This window comes from Sphaeramia orbicularis, chromosome 15 (assembly GCF_902148855.1).
Source record: "Sphaeramia orbicularis chromosome 15, fSphaOr1.1, whole genome shotgun sequence".
Taxonomy (NCBI): domain Eukaryota; kingdom Metazoa; phylum Chordata; class Actinopteri; order Kurtiformes; family Apogonidae; genus Sphaeramia; species Sphaeramia orbicularis.
In genome coordinates, this window is record NC_043971.1 from 53,413,558 (window position 1) to 53,435,076 (window position 21,519).

The following is a 21,519-nucleotide window of genomic DNA, read 5'->3' on the forward strand; positions in this document are numbered from 1 at the left end:
GGCCTCTGACTAGGAGCTGCTGATCTTCATCCCAGCTGCTTCACACTTGGCTGTGAATCGTCCCAGTGCAAGCTGGAGGTCATGGCTTGATGAAGCCAACAAGACCACATCATCTGCAAAAAGCAAACATGTGACCCTGAGGCCCCTAAACTGGACCCCTCCTCCCCCTGGCTGTGCCGAGAAATTCTGCCTATAAAGGTTATGAGGAGAACTGGTGACAAACGGCAGCCCTGGCAGAGTCCAACCCACACTGGGAATGAATCCAGTTTACTACCAGCAATGTGGACCAAGCTCTGGCCCTAGTTGTACAAGGACCTAATGGTCTATAGCAGCGGGCCATGGATCCTGTACTCCTGCAGCACCCCCCACCGGACATTCCAAGAGACATGGCACATCAGCACACCTGGTTCAATTAATGATCAGCTCATCATCAAGCTCTGCAGAAGCCTGATAGTGATGTAATGGCTTTCAGGTGTGATGGAGGAGGGAAATATCTGAAACATGCAGGATACCGGCCCACGAGGACTGGAGTTTGACACCCCTGCTTTAGACAATCTGCACCACATCAGTTGTGATCATATTTAATGTAGTATCACTGTAATACAGTTATGAGCAGGTTACAATGAAATATAATGTGAGTTTATGACTTACAGTGATCTTAATAATCGTGTGTTTACTTCAGTGACTCCGACTGGTGAACAAGCCAACAGCAGTTTCCAGAAAGTTGCCCTCTGCTGGTGACGGAGGGTAAAACAATCTAGTTTTCTGTTTAATCCAAATGAATGACACGTTTTATTGCAGTGCCTTATGTTAACTTAGGCACAAAGAAAATAAACTACAGAAATATTGTCCAGTGTTTCAGGTTGACTTTACAAAAGTACTGTACTTTTCATGTGCCCTGTAGTTTGTGTCATCATTACTTAAAGTTGTGCTTAAATGTTGATTCTTGATGCATCCAGGCCCACTGCTCTGTGACTGTTTAACCCATTTAATTTGACTGACTGTGAATGACTCTGGTGTACAACTTGGTGTTTATTCTAACAGATGATTTTAACTATATTTAGATTAGTCTTTTTTTAATGTAGTCTGATCATCCCCAACTTCTCAGAGTCTTTTTGGCATTACTGAGTCTCTGCAGACCCCCTCCTCCTGGATCATTCTCCGCCTCCACTCAGACCACTTTGATCCAGGGAGCGCTTCATGTGATTACCACGGCAGCCCAGAAGTGTAGACACTAACACCTTCAGGTCAAAGAGACCCCCCCCCCCCCCCCCCAAAAAAAAAAAAAAAAAGCCAAATCACTTTTATTTGTAGAATCATCATATCATCACAATGACTTCGTTTATTTTCTAAATGACAAAAAAGTTAAGAGAAAAAAAAGTTTTTTGCAGAATAGAAAATGGGCAGTAAAACAGCATCATAACTCTGGCTTTTGTTTTCAGCGTGTTAAATGTTTCTATACACAAATATCAGTGATATAATTCAATTTTTTTTATATCATTTATGATATAAAAATGAACTGGTTCCATTCTTTTCATTCCTTTCCCATTTTTAACAAAAGTATAATTGTCAGTATATATTGTATGTTTAATGTAAAGGTTGTACTCATTTTTCTGTGTTGCTAAAGTTAGTAGGTGGAGTTAAACTAGAGGTCAACAAGCAAATCAAAATCATCAGAATCAGAATACTTTATTAATCCCAGGGGGAAATTACTGGGTGTTACAGTCACTCCATTCAAGTATATTTTAAAAAAAAAAAAGTAGCAGGGAAGAAATGATCAATACAGCAGAAAAAGGGGAAAAAAAGAAGAAAGAAAAAGAAAATAGAGGACAGAAGGTTCTACCCATGCAATAAAAAAGGGAATGCATTAAATTGACCAGGCTTAGGTTAAGACACCGTGGATTAGAACTGGATCTATCCCAAACATGTAAAGAGGAGGATGGATGATGTGGAGCCTGGAAGAAATGGCAGGTTGTCCAACATGTACTCTGGATATGCCACCTGATCAGAGAACGCAGTTGTGTACCACAATACAGGGCATAGGAACTCCAGAAGTTAACCTAAGGAGCCTCTGAAATACTAAATATAATTTGTTTGTGGTAACAACAATATAGAAAAACCTAATTTTGTGATGCACAATATACATATCACCAACACCAAAACAGCTGCTCACGAAGCCTTGGCATATTTTACTTAAATCTTCAAAAATCAGGGGGAAAAAAAGAAAAAAAGCATTATAAGAATGTGACTTGGAACAGATATTTATATTTAGATGTTTTCACAGTCTGATACTTGAACTTGACTTTAACCACAAGATGATTTATGAAATTATGTCTTAAACAAACTGGAATACAATTATTTGTTGGAATAAAATCTCATACGGAACAGCGGAAAGGGGCAGGACTTCAGCTGACTGCAGTAAAAGGAACCAAGTCTGCTGAAGAAGAAGAAGAAGAAGAAGAAGAAGAAGAAGAAGAAGAAGAAGAAGAAGAAGAAGAAGAAGAAGAAATGCAAACCTTTTGTATCTTTTAATTCAGTTGATAGCAGTAAATATCATGATATTAGACTTGAATGTGCTGATTAGCTTGTATTGGAATCTGTTTTGTGTGGGAATATGAGTTCTGAAGTGAGTGCGGCTGTTACAGAGGTAGATGAAGGACACAGAAGTTAGCTTAGCTGTAGCGTTAGCTAATGTCAGCAAATGACTGGCGCCAACACAACTGAATATAAGCATGAGCCTGAATTTTTATGTAATTTCACATTTTAGTTTGTGTTTTAACTACGTCTGATTTTAGTTTTGTACTAGGGGCTAGTCATATGTCTGTTAGCTAAATTTAATTTCCTCATAAATGGCGCCTATTTTCTTTGTCTCGTGCATTAGCCTAAGCTACATTAATTGTTAGCTCAAATATGGAGTTAGCATCAGTGTCTTTGAGTGTCCAAGAAAGCGCGATATAAGTGTGATGTATTATTATTATTATTATGATTATTATTATTACACCTAAATTATTAATTTAATTTAATTTAATTTGCGAGATGGTCACGTTTCATGTTTTAATGTCCGTCAGCTTCTGTAGCCGGTGCGCCATAGCTCCGCCCGTTCGGCCGTGCGGGTTGTGGAATGGAGCGCACCGTGCTCTGCAGTCCGGGCCGAGCTGAAGCGGAGGGCGGGGGGAGGAAGAGGAATAGGAATAGGAGGAGGAGGAGGAGGAGGAGGAGGAGGACTGGTGGATTGGTGGATTGGAGGCTCTCTGCTCCTGCGCTGTTTTTGCTCCAGCTCTCTACAGTCCGTCCGTCCGTCCGTCCGTCCTTCACTCACTCCAGCCGGACTCCAGTGCGCCTGTGTCGGCCTCCAGGTGAGTCCGAACCCGAGCCGGACCGAGTCGAGCCGGGCTGATCGGTGTTGTTTACCTCTGCTGCTCTTTCATCTCCTGTCTGCACGGATTTGTTTCATTGTGTCCGCGGCTGTGGGAAGCATCCACAGACACACGCACGACGGCCGTGTTCGTGGGTGTGAGTTACAGATGTGACCCGATAAAGCTTCACCTAAACCGGGATCTTATCAGTTAAACGGGTCGGTGTCGCATCCAACTCTCCCGCTCCGTCCTCTTTGCCCTCCCCCCTCCACCCCCTTGTCTCCATCGTGTTGTTGAACTTGTGTCGGTGAGTGTTTGTGTTTTGCTTGTGTTGTTGTGGTTCTATTGGTGCAGTTATGCAGACCTTTCTCTATCTGCATTTCTGCTGTTTTTAGTCCCAGATAATGCCCCCCCCGCCCCCCCCGTTTATTTTCTAGATGGAGCTGGTGATGATGATGATGGTGGTGGTAGTGGTGGAGGAGGTGGTGCAGGCGTGGTCGGCGCTGCTGACCTCAGCCTCGGATCAAAAACACTAGAATGTTCCTTTAACATTCCCACAGAAACTGAGTCCTTGCAGTGAACTACTCTGCACTGTTAATGCTGCTTCTTGATGTCATAGTTTTACTGGAGAAAAAACCAAACAAACAGGAAAACCGCTGGTTGTAGTTAATATTTGTGATTGTGTGGTAAACTGTTATCATTTTGTACTGTTAACTTCCTCCTGTGTGTAAATAAGCCCATTATCATCCTGTTTGATTCTGGACAGTTTTTCCTCCTCTATGACTCAGCTGTAGTGGCTTTTATCTCTCACATTCTGTGTCTGTATCTGTGACAGTAAATGCTGGTGCTTTGAGGCGTTTTTTTGCGCAGACCCTGTTTCAAATCCTGTAGAGCAATTATGTAATCAGATCCAGGCTGGGCTGCCCCCCCTCTCCTGGCTTCTCCATTTCTTTCCCCTCTTCGTCCCTTTTTCTCCTCTTTATCCTTCCCTTTTCCCTCATTCAAATTTTCTGTGAATTTTTCTTCTTGCTATCTAATCATTACCTCAGTTTTTCCCTCTTATCATCTGTCCCCCTCTGTGACCCCCACCCCCTTCCTCTCCTTCCCCCACCCTAGGTTATTTCTTTGATGCAGCAACTGGGAAACATTTGGCAACTTGTTGACCAGGGTTTTAACATGTCACACTTGGGTGTCAGGTTAATGCCTTTTTCCTCACTTTGTCCTGTTGAAACTGGATGAAAAGGACAAGTATTAAACCAGATGAATCTATTTGAGACAATGAATCTCTGCTCTACTGGGTGTGCATGAGTTTTGTGCTTATGGAGGTTAAAATGAGGAATTCAGAGGTTCTCAGTGTTGGGTGTCCAGTTCAAGGACACTGTACTGTAGGAGAAAAGCATTTACTCACAAAAAAACACAAACTGACTTGATTGAAATGTTTTATTTGTTGTGACCAAGTCATAATTTTTTTATCGAGTCAATTATAATATGGACAAACAGGAAAATGACCACCTTTCACCTTGTACAAAGTACCTCCAAAGTTAAATGGAAGTAAAACATGTCTTTGTCTAAATCTGCTGCAGGACAAAGTCTGTCCAGTTTTAAACTGAAATGACCTAACAATATTCTCAAAATAGTTTTATGTTCAATTAAGAAAATGGCAAAAGAGAGGCAGTCGTAAAAATCCCCTATGTTATAATATAAAACAGACAGATTTCATATTGATGCTGATCTCTTTGGTTTGATCCTGTTTTCACAGACTGTAAGTTTTGTGTTGCTGAATGAACAATAGAACAACTTCATCCAAATAAGTTTTTGCATTTTAAACAATGAAAATGCCTAAATTGAGAAGTCAAACTCATTTTAGTTGGGTTCCACATTCAGCCCAATATGACCTAAAATGGGCCAGACCAGTAAAATGCTAACATAACATCCTAAAAGAATATCAACCCCAAACTTTTCTCAATGTTTTTGTGTTGAAAACCATTAAATTGCATCATGAAAATGTTTAGATCTATAAGCTCTCCATTTAAAATTGTGAAATACATGAACAACTTGAAATGTCTTAAGAAAAATAAGTTAAATTTTAAGTTGCAGATCACAGTGGATCTACAAATACACCAAACATGTAGTAACAGGCAGAATATTGGTAAAATTACTCTTACTTCTCTTAAGACATTTTATGTTATTCATATTTGTTCATGTTATTCCCATTTTTTTGAAAGTATAGTTTGTAAATGTAAACATTTCCTTGTAATTCTACTCATTTTTTTTTTTTTCTTTTACATTGAAACAAACAGAAAAATTTGTCATCATTATTTATAGGTTATTATGATTTGTATTTTTCTTGTCTGATCCACTTTAGATCATAGTGGTCTCAATGTGGAACCTGAACTAAAATGAGTTTAACGACATTGACTGTTAATACCTCAGTGTAGGCTAATTTTGACAAATTCATCCCCCATCCCTTGGATCCTCTGGTCGGTTTTGGGGTAAAGTCTTTGTGGGTTGGGGATTTTGTGCTGTGGTCCCAAAATGCATCACTGAACCAATATGGCATCTTCCTTAAGTATGATATTTTAACTTCCTGTTTCTGTAGCATCAGAAAATGGCATGGCCGCATCCATCTTTATATACAGTCTGTGACAGAAGCAAATACAGAGATGCCGCCCCTACTCGTATACTTCTACAACATGATGTGATGCAGCACAGTGAATCAACTGATTGACAACAAATGAACATTTTACATGCAGCATAAACAAGCCAAATATGAGTAAAAACCATGTCTTGAATGATAAGTGAACTGAACCGTAGCACACAGTTCTGCTCTTAAAATCCATCTCACCTGTCGACAAACAGAAACATGATGATCTGCTGTTTGTTTTTATAGCTCTTAAAATGGAGCGAAACCAAGGGAAAAGGCCGGAAGTCATGGGGTTTTATGGGAAATCTGTGTTTAATCTGGATGAATGCAAAATACTCTACAGAGCAGCTGTAAAATCCTAAAATGACTTGGAGGAGCTTGCTGGTTGGTTTCCATTGTTTCCAGGCCTTTAAGTTATAGTTCATTGTATTTATTAAACCGTTTGCAGTGAACGTTGAATGTTTGGTCACTGTCCATCAGCCGGTTTGAGTGTTTTACTTATAAATGATCCACAGGGATGTTTTAAGTGGAAGGAAACGCTGCTTCTTGGTGTATTTTGGCAGCAAATCAAACTTCTTTCTGTCATTTTTTTTTTTCCATTCCTCACTGGCGGCAGCAGCGAGGATGATGATGATGCAGGTTACTCTCAGTTCGACTAGGCTGATGCATTCAGGAGATCTGAGTTGTAAATCAGTGAATCTGCTGCAGAGTTTTGCTGAGTCGTGAGCTTTCATAATCTTAATACCAGGATAATATTAAACTTCAACTCCCTGCAGGAGAGAAGGACGATAGACAAAACAAAATCTGAGTAAAATACACACTTTATTTTACAATAGCAGAAGTGTTCAACAAGCAAGGTGGTTAAGGCTTAAATATTAAATCAGATTCAATATCTTCTTGATGAATTCTTTGACTGGATTGTTGAGTCATTCACTTTTTTATAGAACATCAAACCGTAAAAGCTTTTTTGCAATATTTTCATGTATATTAAATTCTAGCTTTGCGCTGTTTATTGGTGGCACAACCTGAAGATTAAAGCTCTTATGGTCAGTAATCAAACACAGTTTTAATCTTATTTTTTGTCATTTTGTAAATGTCAGAGTTTTCTCATTGATTCAGTTTAATTTTATACACTGTTCTTGTTCTGTCAATAGCTTTAGGGAACTTCTTGTAACTGGTCCTAAAGTCTAAACCATCCAATTTTTTCCCCACGCTGTAATCCACAGAGACCATTTCATTTGGTGGTGTAACCCTGGCCCTATAGACTGGCTGTTTGGTCCATTTAATGGTCTGGGTTGGACACGTGCATGTTTGGACTAAATGGGGTAGAACCTGGTTTAGATCTGGATTCTCTCTGGTTTTGGTCACAGTGTCTCAGGTTGGTGGTTCTGACAACTGTAAAACTTCTGTTCTGTCTTAAAGGTGGACTAATATTCACCCCCAGTCACAAATCACCAAGGTGATGTTTTACACAATAAAATAATTTCAAACTACTTTGTCCTGTTTTCCCATCTGGGCTTTGCAAACAGAAGTGTAACTCAGGAAAAGTTAAAAAAAAAAAATCTGTCAATTTGAGTTGATTCCAAAAACCCAGTCTTGTTCGGTGCAGGTTCTGTCCTTTATTTTCACTGTTCCTGCCTTTGTCTGTTTACTCTGAATGGGTTCTGTCTTTCTGTACCAGCCTTGTAAACAGATCTGTGAGTGTGTCGCTGTGTTAATTAGTGCATTAGTCTGTTGACAGACTGTATGTCTCCGACGTCAGCATGTTTGATAGGGGGGGTGGGGGGGTTGACTGAGGGTGGTCCGGTTTACTTTACTGTGGAAGAGGAGCCACAGTCAGGTGACCAGAAACACCATAAAAGAAGAAAAGGAACATTTGATCCACCTGACTGTGAAGACTGAGCTCAGACTGATTCAACCAGAAAAACCAATGAATGGAGACGAATAGAAAGGAAAACAGTGAGGTTGTGTTTTCACATTGAATTTGTTATTTATGTCACATATTGAACACAGCGCAACTGAAAACTGAAATTCAGTCATCGTTTATTGGTTGATTTTCATTGCATTATCACAACGAAATTTTAGTTGATTAATAGATATAGAAATACCATTTTTTCTTTAAAGTTTGAGTTGATTTTTGGTCCTGGATGGAAGTTGAAGAAGTCAGACAGTCATGAGTAGTTTAAATTAGTTATCAAACGAAACAAGATGAAAATGTCAGACCAAGCCAAAACTATGTAAAGTACTAAACAAGATGAAAATAGAGTAAAAGGCGGAATAAGAAGAAACTAGAAGCACTCGGGAGAGCGCAGACCTCTGCCAAGGCTGATCAGTGGGCCCCCCCGTGGGCCCCCCCACCCCCAATCACACCCAAAAGTTAATCATTTCTTCCTTATCCCATTTCCAACAAACCCTGAAAATTTCATCAAAATCTGTTCATAACTTTTTGAGTTATGTTGCACACTAACGGACAGACAAACAGACAGACAAACAAACCCTGGCAAAAACAAAATCTCCTTGGCGGAGGTAACAACGCAAAAGATGCAAAGACAAACAGCTTAACATGAATGGAAAATTACAGAAGATGTAAAAGATTTAATGAAAACATAAACAACATAAAAGATGTAACAAGATGAGGACAATATGAGATCCATGTCAAGACAAACATTACATAAATGACCTAAAAGACGTAAGATGAATGCACAAATGACTTATTTACAAGATTTCACATTAATCTGACTTTTTTGAGCATAATTTCAACAGATGGGCAGTTCAACAGTCATTCCTAATGAGATGCTCTAACTCATGCCACGAATGGGTCATGACCAAAACAATTTTTCGGACCCGTCTGCAAACATTTTTATTTGTGCTGTAAGTGTGCCTGGCTTTTGGAGCCTCTAGTGGACATTAGAACTACATGTTTCAGGGTTTACTCATTGGTTCCATTTTTCTGCATGAGAGAATGTAGAGAAAAAATTAATGTGGAACCTTTTATTTTTTAAATATTTTGGGACTTTTTTCTATGTTTTCTTAATTAGATTGGGTCAAAATTTGTACATAATCAACACCCAACAAACCTTCCCTTTTTTTAAATGAAATAACCATTTCAAGCTTTTCATGTCTGAAAATGACAATGTGTGGTGGATTGTCCCTTTAAGAACCAGAACTGTGAGGTGTCATATTTTCAGAAAGGAGGCCAGTAGTCAGTGTTGGCTCTGTCCTCTGTTGATTCTCTTTACTTTCTCCTCCTATTATTCCTTCCTCACTCCCTTATCTCTTTCCAGCCGTCCTTCCACTCTTGTTCTTCACCTTAATTCCCTAGTTTCCTTTTTACCCCCTTACGTTAAAAAAGAGAAATAAAGTAAGAGTGTAATGACAGCGCTGCTGCTGTATTTCAGGGCTTTTATTTTAAAGCTGACAGCTGGGGTTTATTCCTCCCTCCTCCTCCAAGACTCGGAGGCTTTAACTTTAAGCTGCAGGAGTGTGGATGGAGGAGGAGGAGGAGGCTTCATCTGCTTTGGCAGCAGTAATGCTGGTTTGAGTTGGGATGGGTCCAGATGTAGGAGAAACATGAACCCAGAGGGTTAGTCCTCGGTACCCCCCCCCCCCCCCCCCCCCCCCCCCCCCATGGTAAAATGTGTAACTTTACAACACAAATGAACAGATTGACTGGTTGATCATCTTTGGTGGTTAATCAATGCCAATAGGATATTTTGACTCAACTGAAACTGCAAACTAAGAAGGAAGAAGCTGTATAAACATAAAATAGACACTGACAGTCACCTAGATGTTCAAATTACTCTGACTTGGATAGATAAAACTGTGACCATGTTTGTAATAAAGTCAAAATCGTTTTCCTTTAAAGTGTACCTGTACTTGTTATGCTTATGACATTAATTGTGCTTTGTGTTTTACTTATAAGCGAGAGGGGCACAAATTCAGTAAAAAATCACCATAAATGCACCACACTGGATCTTTTTATTACGTGAATTACACGCAGGGCAGAACCTATGGGAGCAACCATTGCCGACTGTAAGTGACACACCTGTTGTTGATTCCGGGTGATGGTGTAAAAGTAACCAAGCAGCAGTCAGTGAGCGAGATTGAGTGGAAAGCAAGTGTTCGTGCACATTGTCCTAGGGATGCAACCCAGCACTGACCGATAATGTGTCATCTTAGACTGGTGTCTACTGCATGGGGTCAGTGACCAGTCCACCGCAGCCCAGGTAACTGGACAATACAACGAGTCTCTGTCACCACCGGTGCTGGAGCATCCCATGAAGGAGGCAAGGCAACATGTCTCTGACCATGAATGACTGACAGAGCAGTGACTTGGTACTCACGCATACTTGACAGTGGGCTATAATGGAAGTTACTGGACAGAACCGCCCGTATTAAACTTGATCTTAAATAGCTATCAATGAAAATTTGCTACAGGTACCCTTTAACTCTTGAAGACCTAGAGCAACTTTTGTGTTGAATTCCAAAGGAATTGTAATTTTTCTCTAAATCTAACATTTAAGTGATTTTATCACCATGTATATTAGTATTATCCTTTGCATTTTGCGTAGTGAGTCAGGTGTTTCCTATATTTATTTTACTGATCATGTAGATGTTCATTAAATCTCAGAGCAAATTCAAAGGTTATTACATAAAAAAGAGAAAAACAAAGAAAAAGTGACTTTTACAGTAAAATATATCATTAACTGAACATAAACCAAGTGTCTCCATCCATTGTTATTGATAAAACTCCATGGGTTTTACTGGTGAATTAATGATGTAGTAAATGACGGTGTTTCCACTTTCACCGCAGAGCCTCTGACCGTCAAATGGGTCATATCTGATGCCCATGATGAAAGATTAATAACTGTATTTTACACCAGTTATTTACACGTATTGATAGGATTAGTGGATCAACAGGTATTAAACATTTTAGATGCTGTTGGTCACTGGTTGTTGTTTAGGTCTTTATTAATATAATATTGATATATAGTGGCTTATATGGACTTCATCAGTCAAAGTCTACTCTAATGATTAATGTTTAGCCTTGGTCACTGATTAAACTACTAATTGCATCATGTTGTCAGTGGTACATAATGATTTCTGGCTGGTATGAGGAGGTGCAGTAGAATATGTCAGGAGATGTAGCTGGATGGAGGTGGAGATGAAGTCCAGGAGTAAGGAGGACAAGAGTTAACCGGCTGAAAAATGTTCCCTGGAAGGAGGGAAGAGGACGAGGGAGGAATGTTCTGGAAAATGTCCAGCTGATAGGAAGTGGGGCAGTGCGACAAGAGAGGAGGGAGGGCGGAAGGACTGAGTGAAAGGGAGGAGGGAAAGGTTTTTTTTCCCAGTGGTGAGATTTCAACTAAATATAGAGAGCTGAACATCACTTTCTAAACACACTGCAGGTTCAGTTTGTTCTGGAGGTTTGACAGAACCAGACCTGCATCCAACCTCTGATATGTCCAAATGTCTCAGTGTAATACCACTGATGGCCACTCCAAATGCTTGGCTGCCATTGAACAGCAATAATAATGTCTCAGTGCAAATAGAAGATGATGATGTCTTCTGTGATGGGCTTTGATTGACAGGTGTGAGACTTTCAGGGTGTCATGTTTTTGAATGAAATTTATTTCTAAAGACAAGACTGTAAATTGACTTTGTTACACAAATATGTCAAGTTTATTGTTACTTGATTAGTTAGCATTTAACATAAGCTCATCTCAGACCCCTCACAGATGGCTCTGCGCCCTTTGTCCAAATTTAGTCACTTCTACCTCCAAAACACCGTCATTAGGACGGCCAAAACACAAAGTAGAGCTTTTAAAACAATAGGTCAAAAACTATCAGGTGACATCATGGTTCCTCCATCAACTTAGTTTATATGTAGAGGAAGTATTTAAAGGGTAACTGTAGTGAATTTCATTTCTCGCTTTTTCAAAAGATCACGTTTAATATGAGTGGTTCCATTCAGTAACTTGCATTATAGCCCATTGGCAGGTACGTGCTTTCCATAGGGTCCGCCCCCACCCACATTTCATGTAATAAAAAGGTCCAGTTATGTGCATTCACAACAATTTAATTTTTTTATTTTTTCTTACTGAATTTTTACCTCTCTTGCTTATAAGTAATATATAAATACAATTAATGTCGTAAGAATGACCAGTACAGGTACACTTTAATGGAATAGCATCAACAGGAAGATAAGATTTAAATGGCAAAAAAAAACTGTTGCATTTTGGCTGTGAAAATGGCATACTTAAAGGTGGGGTGCAAGATCTTAGAAAAACGGTTCGAGCAAGCTACATTTTGAAAATACTCAATTCAAAAGTCTAAACCCCTTTCTTCAGACATCCCTCCGAAGCCACGCCTCCAGAGTACTGGCACACGCAATGCTTGTTCCTGAGGGTTCATGAGCACTGCACAGCAACAATTCGCCGGCTGAGGCTCCGGCTCCATCCCCAGCTGAGGCTCCGGCCCCACCTCGGGCTCAGATGCCGGCTACGGCCCCGACCACTGCTGAGGCTCCGTCCCCGGCTCCGACGCCGCCTGAAGCACAGCCCCAGCTCTGACGCTGACTACGGCACCAGCTCCAACTCCGACCCTGGCTGAGGCTCCGCCTCCGATCCATGCATACCTCATTCAGTCTCCTCCAACCCCCCCACTCTTACAGAACAGCCCCAGTTCAGACCTATCTGACTAACGTTACATTTCCTAGTGATTTATGTTAGTGACAAAAAAGTTTGCCGGTGAACTTTCCATCCTAATAGAACTAATATAGCCAAGCTCTGGCTTCGTTTCCTGTACAGTTGCTCCAAACCTCTGAGAACGCATGATTCACGCTCAAAGAGGGGTACGTACAAATGGCAGTTGAGTTTGATAGACATATCACCGTTCAATCATTTCAAGTGGGCGCTCAAAAAGATTGGATGGTGTTTTTTCAGTCCTGTCTGTTCCACTGGTGACAAATTTTTTTATTTTTGTGTTGGAGCATTTAATTAATTGGTTGTAATCAGGGTGTGAAGGGGATTTTAAGTAATATAGTAAAAAGTGCTCCAGCAAAACATCTTGGACCCCACCTTTAATGTTATGTTTAGGCCTAAAAACAACTTGGTTAGGACTAGGAAGGTCAAATGGGCTACACAGCCGCAGTTAAGAATAACTTTTATTTTAGTTTTGAAATGTGAGACAAACAGTAGCTGCGAGCAGTGATTCTTTTCAGTCTTGGATTGGGCCAGGGCAAAACAGCATAGGAGTTTTGTTTGAATTGAATCCCTATTTACAATGTAAATCACAGTTTTGCTCATTTTAAAATGTAGGCTGGTTAGGGTTTAGTCCGGATCGAAATAAGGGAAAGGAGGCACCTTGGCTTCAATTAATATCACGTTGAAAATTATGATAATATTTCATTTAGAAAATAAAATCAGGTCAAATATGACAAAATGTATGTGGTCACAAATTTACTGATTATATTTTTGCCACTCTCCCTTTAGTGTAGATGGTGTACATCATTTAGAATTGTGGCCAAAGATAATTCAGTGCCCTGAAAGAACATTTCACTGCCCTTTTTTTAATTCCCCTACCCACTCCAGAGGGGTATATAGCTGTACCAGGAATTCCATCCGTCCGAGATTTTTGTCCAACCAATTTTTCTGACACTATTCACCTAATTCTTTTCAAATTTGGCACATGTTCTTTACATGTGCCTTTCAATTTTTTTTATTAAAACAAAAACGTTTTAAAAAGTTTTCCTAAAGATTCAAAGTTAAGACTCAAAATGAATCCCTGGGTAGACAGTGAGCAGGAGGGGCAAAGTGTAGTGTGATTGGGCGGGTGTATTAGTGAGCTGTGCTTACTTTTTTACTTGTTCTATGTTAAAGTGCCACTTTGCCACTGCAGTGTTATGTCAAAGTATTGGTATAACAGGCACAAGTATTCACCTGACCAGAATATACCTGGGGTTGGGGGTATACTTTGGCCTGTTACATCAATACTTTGACATAACACTGCAGTGGCAAAGTTTTGTCAAGGGCTGGAGGTTGAAATTTGACAGAGATCCACTTCTTAAATCTCAATGTAAGAAAAACCCTACCATTTGGAACCAAACTGTAACGTGTTTCCCTGAGATTTGGGCTGTGGTTTCATGGCCTTTTGTCGTTGTTGTTTCTTTCTGACCATCTACTGCATTTCCTATTCCTATTTGACTGTAGTCTCCTGCCTTTGGTACAATTTGCTTTAGTTTGGAATGAATCAATAGTATTTACACACTCCTCATAACTACAGATCTCTAAGGTTATGTACAGATCTGTGTATAACTAATTGTTGTGTTTGTCTCAGTTTTACAGTTACTGCCGCTCATGGAACTAAATGCCCAACATTTTTGTAATCTTTGACGTGGGAAATGTACCCAGATATGAGTGAGTGTTGGTCTGTTTGAGCTGCTGATATGTGGTTCTGCTTCTTTTCAGTTGTTGTGTGTCTGTGTGGTTTTGTAGCAGGGTTTATGGGGCTGAACCACTTTGACCTCAGCAGAGGTCAGACACACATGAGGCCATTTGTTCTTTTTTTCGGCAGCTGTTTAATCATCTCAGACGTGTTGAAAACCACAGATTCTAGGACTCGACACCACATTCAAATGGTTTTTTTCTCCTTAATTCTTAGTGATGTTGATCATAATTTATACATCCTATCTTTCTAACGTAATTCTATCATGTTATAGGTTTTTCTTTTTTAGATTAAGAAATATTGTTGTTTTTTTTTTAATCATAATCTATAAGCTTTTTGTGGTCAGTTCCATTTTTGTTATGTTCTACTTTGTTGAATCTATTTGCTGTATGTGTGTGTGTGGGCAGGACGTCATAGGATAAATAAAGCTGCACTGTGTTGTAAATGAAGTTGTTAAAGGTTTCCAAGTGATTTTAAAACCAATTAGCTTGTAAAGTTTCATGTAACTTTCCATCAGAGTAAAAGAAAAAGCTCCCGTTACACCCAGTTGTGTCTCATGAATAAAATATGTGAACAGAGTGTTTATGAAAGCTGTGTTAATTTGCTGCAGGATTTTTTTTGTGTGTTTTTTTCCCCCACTTGTATGTTTCCAGAACAGCTCTCTGTTCGTATTGGTCAGATTATTTCCCAATGGATGCAGACAATGAAAAAAATGCATGAGGTGAATGTGAGGAAAAGCAAAGGTATGACTTCGATGTTTTCTTTGGAGTTGGTTTCTGAATCACGGCCCAACCTGGGCGCTAAGTTCCAAGAGCTTCGTAATTAGTTTTACAGAAGGAGATGAGGCAGCGGAAAAAAGAGAACTAGTAAAAAATCTGGACAATCCATCGTAAGGTGCAACAAACTGTAGTGTGCAAAGTAAAATAGAATTTTTGCATAAATAACATTAAAGTGCATAGTGGAAATAGGTTTATGACCGGGTTTAAACATCAGCCAGAGGTGAGTTTATTGTAGTAAGAGCATGTGGCAGGAAAATTCCGAAATCTGTCTGTTTTACAGTAGAGCTGTAACAGTATGTTTGAGAAGGTGCTCCGCTGTCGGATGGATGGATGGATGGATGGATAGATAGATAGATAGATAGAAACCTGTTTTTTGCTCATGTGACTTAATTCTACTCTTTCCGTTTTCACTATTTTACTACAAAATGACTGTGATAATTCACATTTTTACATGAAAGTAAGTTTTTTACTCATTAACATGGTGTGTGTTAGTACTTTAACTGGACACCTGTAAGTCCACAGCTTTTGGACATGTGGTTCAGTTTAGGACCAGGACCATCTCACACTAGAACAGGCCTAAAATTAATGACTATTTCAATAGTCTACCAGTCATCGACTACTGTAACCAACCATTTTTCCTTAAATAAAAGTGCATGATATCATTAATGACCTGTGGACGAATAAATTAGTTGCGGACTAATTTTGTCATCGACTACTCAACCAGTTGTCACAGCCCTACTCTAGAATGAAATATTGGCCATCTAAGCAGTCAGTCTTAACTGAAAGTCGAGACTGGCAGTGTAAAAGCAGTTCAATACTTAGTGCAGACTGGACAAAATATTCCAGCAAATTGTTACAACCCCCACCCACTTCCACTCGGCTTTACACAGCTGACCTTGTGTTGTCCCCATGTCTGTGTTCCTGGTTTCATCCAGCTGAATGGAGATGGTTATCACAACTATGAGGAATAATTGTGTTTTGCTCAGATAGTAATTGCGATAAGCTGATGATGTAATAACAGTGAGAGGCCTGTGTGTAACTTCAACAGAGCTCTGGGTACACCACAGAAACACCACAGACGGTAGTGTGTGTCGTCTGCCCACATCTGGACATCTCAAAATGTTTCACTTATTAGGAATTTGTGTTTGTGAGGATGAGAGCACTGCGTTTGGCTGCATGGAAATCAGATTTAATGGCCTCGTGTTGAAGGTCAAAGCCCAGTTAATGTGTGTGTGAGATTGTATTGACCTGTATTTGACAAATGTCCTAAACTAATGCTTCTGAAAGCTTCACACAAGTGAGAAAATCATCTGCCGAGGTTTGACATCAGGCGTAAAAGTACAAACAAGTTGGGGACAGCGATGTGTCCTACATGTACCATGTGTTGATGAGTGTTTGTGTAAATAATTGTGTTGTGTTGTGTGTGTACACCCTGAGGCATTGCTGTTGAAGTGTGGGTGGGGCTGACAGACAGCGACTGAGAGGAAATGACTGATTATCTGAAAATGGAGCAACGCCTCTGGGCTGAAGGCTCCATCTGACCAATACCATGTCCACAGTCAAAGGTAAATCCCACCTGTCCGTCAGTGTGTGTTTGTGGTTGTCACTTATGACAGTGGGTTTACACATATCCCACACCAGTGTCTTATTGGGCCGTGACTGTTGAAAAGTTCACCCACCGGCAGATCGGGGTTGAAGTTTCACCGTTGCTATGACAGTGGAGGGGCTTACATCACTGACCTCCGCCCTCGTCTTTTCAAGGGTGGAGCTGTAACACAAGCTCTGATGTCACCATATACTACATTACATTAGTGTGTGTGTGTGTGTGTCCGCTGAGGTCATTTGGAAAAAATTCACCACATTTAATCAAATCCATTAGAGCTGCAACAACGAGTCGCTGCGTACTGCACTGTGGTACGATCCAGATTTATGTGATGTCACTGATCCTGCTGTTAGGTGTACTACCGTAAACTGAGAAGTAGATGAATGAATACTTGACTATGAAGACATGATGTCAGTTAATAGGTCAGTGTCTGTCAGTGTCATGTGAAAGTAAATCTGTACTGGAGGGAAAAACGGCTGGGCTCCTGCAGATGCACTGGATGGATGTGTAGAGGGGATTTACACCAGTGGATCCTTTAACCGCAATACACACTGACACACTGGGATACATGGGAAATGAGTGTGATGACATGGGACACATTGCACACACACGCACAGGGATCTGAAATTTGATGCATGTGTCTCTGTAGATGAATGCACAGACGGGTGAGTGAGAGTGACAGGTAGGCGGTGGCGTTAAACCTGTAGAATTGTAGAATGTGTGTTCAGTAGGACACGGAGACACATATGCATACTGGAACAAAAGAACTACAGTTAACACACGCACACACACACACTAACACACACACACACACACACACACACACACACCCTGTCCAATAGATGAGATCTGACATCCCACAATGCTTTGCAACATAAGCTAGCCAGGATTGTGGGCTGGAAAGATAGAGGGAGAGAGAAAGGGAAAGTGCTTGGCAGCTGGCCAGCATGAGATGGATCGCCATGACGACACAGCCGACCCTCCAGTCTGGACTGTGAAGAGTTGAGTGTGTTCATGATGTATGTGTTTCTTCATATTGTGTGGGATAGTTCTAACTATGTGGAGCCACAGTGGGTTTTTTAAGTCAGTTTTAGAGCATCGATGATTACTCATTTATTGCCGAGGTGAATAGAAAGAAATCCGCATAAAATGTATACAGTTTTATTTCTTAAGCATAACGCAATATTTTGCAGGTTTTTGATGAAGTATATCATGTTGCATTTCTGAATCATAATAATTCTACCATAAATGTTTCAGACATATTTTTTTGTCTCACATTATTAAAATGTAAAACGCTATTTCCTCCTGAAACCCAGCAATGCAAGAGTTTCACGGCAAAGGGCATTTCATTTAAAAAAAAAAAAAAAAAAAGAAAAAAAAAAGCATTGATGGAAGCTGCCATAACTGTATAAATATCAACTCAGTAGTGGATTTAAACATGAGATAGTGCACATCGAAACATAATCTTGTATGTTCAAGTTAGTTCAAATGTCTGAGTTTGGTTTGATTATTATTAATATTTGATGTTCAAGGGAAAAGCAGAGGAAATTGGTGCTGTTGTCATGGAGACCAAGTAGGCGTAGTGAGGAGGATGGGATGGATGGCGTCTGTTTCCTTTTTATAACTGATGGTGTTGTTTCAGAACGGTGTGTTATTGATTTAAGAACGGTGATTTTACTGTGTCATTCCTCCTGCTGTCTGAAGGGGGTGTTAATTCATCCAACTCAACTTTAATGAAATTAAATGACTGTGTTTTCTGGACAAATAATTTTCTGATCTGTTGATGTGTTCTTTAGAACTGATTTATTAAGACGTGTCACAAATTGTGGTATTGGTAGAACTTTGCTCTCTCAGTGGCTGATGGGAAAATAATGGCTCGTAAAACAAAAATCACACTAGGGTTGCCTTTATTGTTCATGGTTAGCTTGACGTTCATTTTCAGATTTATTCATTACTTTGTATAAATCAATAAATGATAATATAATGTAATGATCTGCCTTTAAAAATTGTATATTTTCCTGTATATAAGGTTCAGTGAAATTATTCCAGTTCCTAAAGTTACATTTTTTTCACGAGTGTTTGTACTTGTCTGTAAAAAAATTACCACTGGTCAGCCATGGATGGTCCATATAATCTCAGTTTAATTGTTTATTAAAGCAACTATTACTTGTTTTTGTTCCTCAGTAGAAGGAGGTGGTAGGGATGGATCTGCACCCTGAGCCTGGACTTCTGATAGCAAATTGTTTTGGTTAGGATTAGGCAAAGACCTTGGTTGGGTCTAAATGCAAATACAGTATATTGTGAGTCATTTTTACAGACTCTTTCTGTATTAATAGAAACCATAGAATTTTCTTCTACCCTCACAAAAGATGGAATAATCCGTTCAGATAAATGATTAAATAGATTCTCTTACATTGAAGCAATTTGATAAACTGTTCTTGGGGTCACTCCAGTTAGTTTTTAGTTTTTATTTATTTATTTTCATCACATTTGTGTATATTTGGTTTTTGGTCGACAGTTTTGGGAGCAGACTAGTATGTCACGTTATCATCATCATGGATTGGACTGAACCAACTAAAAAGGGATTTCACTCTGTACGTGAACTTAACAATGGTTCTGTTTGAACTGGATCAAGACCACCTCTATCAGTCAAACCAGACCAGTTTGGTTGACACATTTGGTGAGAATCACATCACAAATTCCAAAAGCACAGATAGAGGAGCAATAGGTGTGAAAATGGGAGGAATCACCTGCTGGTCAACAGGCTCCAGGGGAGACCGACACTTCCTTAAAGTTAGCCATAAAAAGTTTAGTTTAGTGCTGTGTTGTTAAAATCACCTCACGTTGGCATTTATTTGATGACAAAAGAAAGGGTATGTTGTCAGTGAGGAATGTCATGAGTGGCTCAAAAAAACCTAGAAATGTTGATTTGAAATGGATTTTTGCTTCAAGAATGTTATCTGTGAACTGTGTCTGTGGTTTGGTGAAATGTACAGTGTACGACATTTTATTTTGGTGTTTGGGTTGTGTTTTTTCAGCTAATTGATTAATTGTAGGAGCTATTCTTATTGTGTCTCAGAGTTGCATTCTCTGCTTTAACCCCTTATGAAGCAGAGGGTCAGACGTCAGGGACGTTCATAACGGGTGGAGTTTAGGGAGTATGTTTAGAACAGACTGTTAACATCTGTAGGGCTGCTCAGACACTCATCTGACGGATGTGAGCTGGAGGCAGTCGAAGCACATCTGGACGGGTGGGTCATGTGGTTTCTGACTGAAGTATAGAGGAGGAAAAGGGAGGAGGACCACAAGGTGTGTGGGAAAAGGCCAGACGGAGAACAGAGTGGACAGAGGAGTAAGGAGGGTGGAGACGACAGAGGGGTGGGGGTGTGTTGGAGTCTTGTTCGTTCCTTTTAGCCCCCCCCACTTTGGCATTTTCCCAGCAGCCCCACCCTCCTCTTCCTCCGTAGCCATCCTGCCTCTATCAGAGTTTGGGAACAACCAGTTCTCCACAGATTGTGTCTCCAGAGACCCCCACCCACCACACACAGGCACCATTTACTGCCTTTATGAGGACACGTATACACAGAAATACTCACATTTCATACAACCAAGTCTTTAACCCTCAGAGAACCCTTTGAAGTCCTGAGAAGTGATCCAAATGTCCTCACAGAGATGGTCAACAAAACAACTCCCAACTGTAGAGATGCTGGTTCACATTTACTGCCCTGTAAAACAGCCCCGCCTCTGTCTGGTTTTCTTTCTGGTTCTTCACTGAACTGACCTCGGCAGACCCTTCTCACTTTTATATATGATAAAACAGTAGAGGCAGAAATCCAGGTGGAGGTATTTAAATCTACTGCTTCCATCAGCCACCGTGACATCACCCATTTGTTTGTGGATTGTTGTTTTTTTGGAATCGGATGTTTTTAGACAACGGAGTGAAGCTGGGAAAGAGTGAGGACTGAAACTTCTGTAACTAACACTACTGACCCTGTTGTTAACATTCAATTAAATTATAAAAAAAGAAAAATTAAATTAAAGCTATACCGTATGATGTGGCATTTTTACACTTTTCTTTTGTCATCTTAAAATGCTCCTAATAAGTGTGTGTCAAACTAAAATGTAAAAGAAATCCACCAGGTATTGAAACCCAAAAATGTTTAATTCTCATATATTTCCAATAAAAGTCTGACCAATCATTTTAGTCGGTCCAAATTAAATAATTGGCCGAACCTGACTGAGCCTCCTGTCAGTCATCCATTACAGCTGTCCAGCATCCGATCCATTATTGCCGTCTCACATCCGATATGTGTCCCTCTGAATCTGAGGCTTCACTGGCACTGCTCCTCCTGTCACTGACCACAGTCTACTGTCTAGGATGTGTATGGATAGAACTGACATGCACATGTGGAAGGGATTAAACAGATTTATGAACAGAAACGACAACTGAGGGGCACAAACGGGAGTCTGATTAGTGAAAGATGGAGATAAAAGTCCGGAAGTCAGCTGTGCTGGACTAAACAGGTCTGCATAAAGGTCAGCTTTTATGACGGTGGGACTCATATAGGTATAATTACGTGGTGTCACACAATGTATGATGATGTAGAATGATAATTGTATGGACTATGGAACTTCAAATGTCCACGGAAAATTCGTGGAGGCCATGCGTTCACAGTGCGTGCGCCCATCCCC

At 40.1% G+C, this 21,519-nt stretch overlaps 1 protein-coding gene across 1 annotated transcript in view; it reads left to right on the top strand.

The window, feature by feature from the left end:
- The first annotated feature begins 3,215 nt into the window (after positions 1 to 3,215).
- LOC115433966 (spectrin beta chain, non-erythrocytic 1) overlaps positions 3,216 to 21,519 on the top strand; it is a 168,610-nt gene continuing 150,306 nt past the window's right edge. The window contains exon 1 of the mRNA XM_030155566.1: positions 3,216 to 3,356. The gene's annotated coding sequence lies outside the window, so the exon portion shown is untranslated. The remainder of the gene's footprint in view (positions 3,357 to 21,519) is intronic.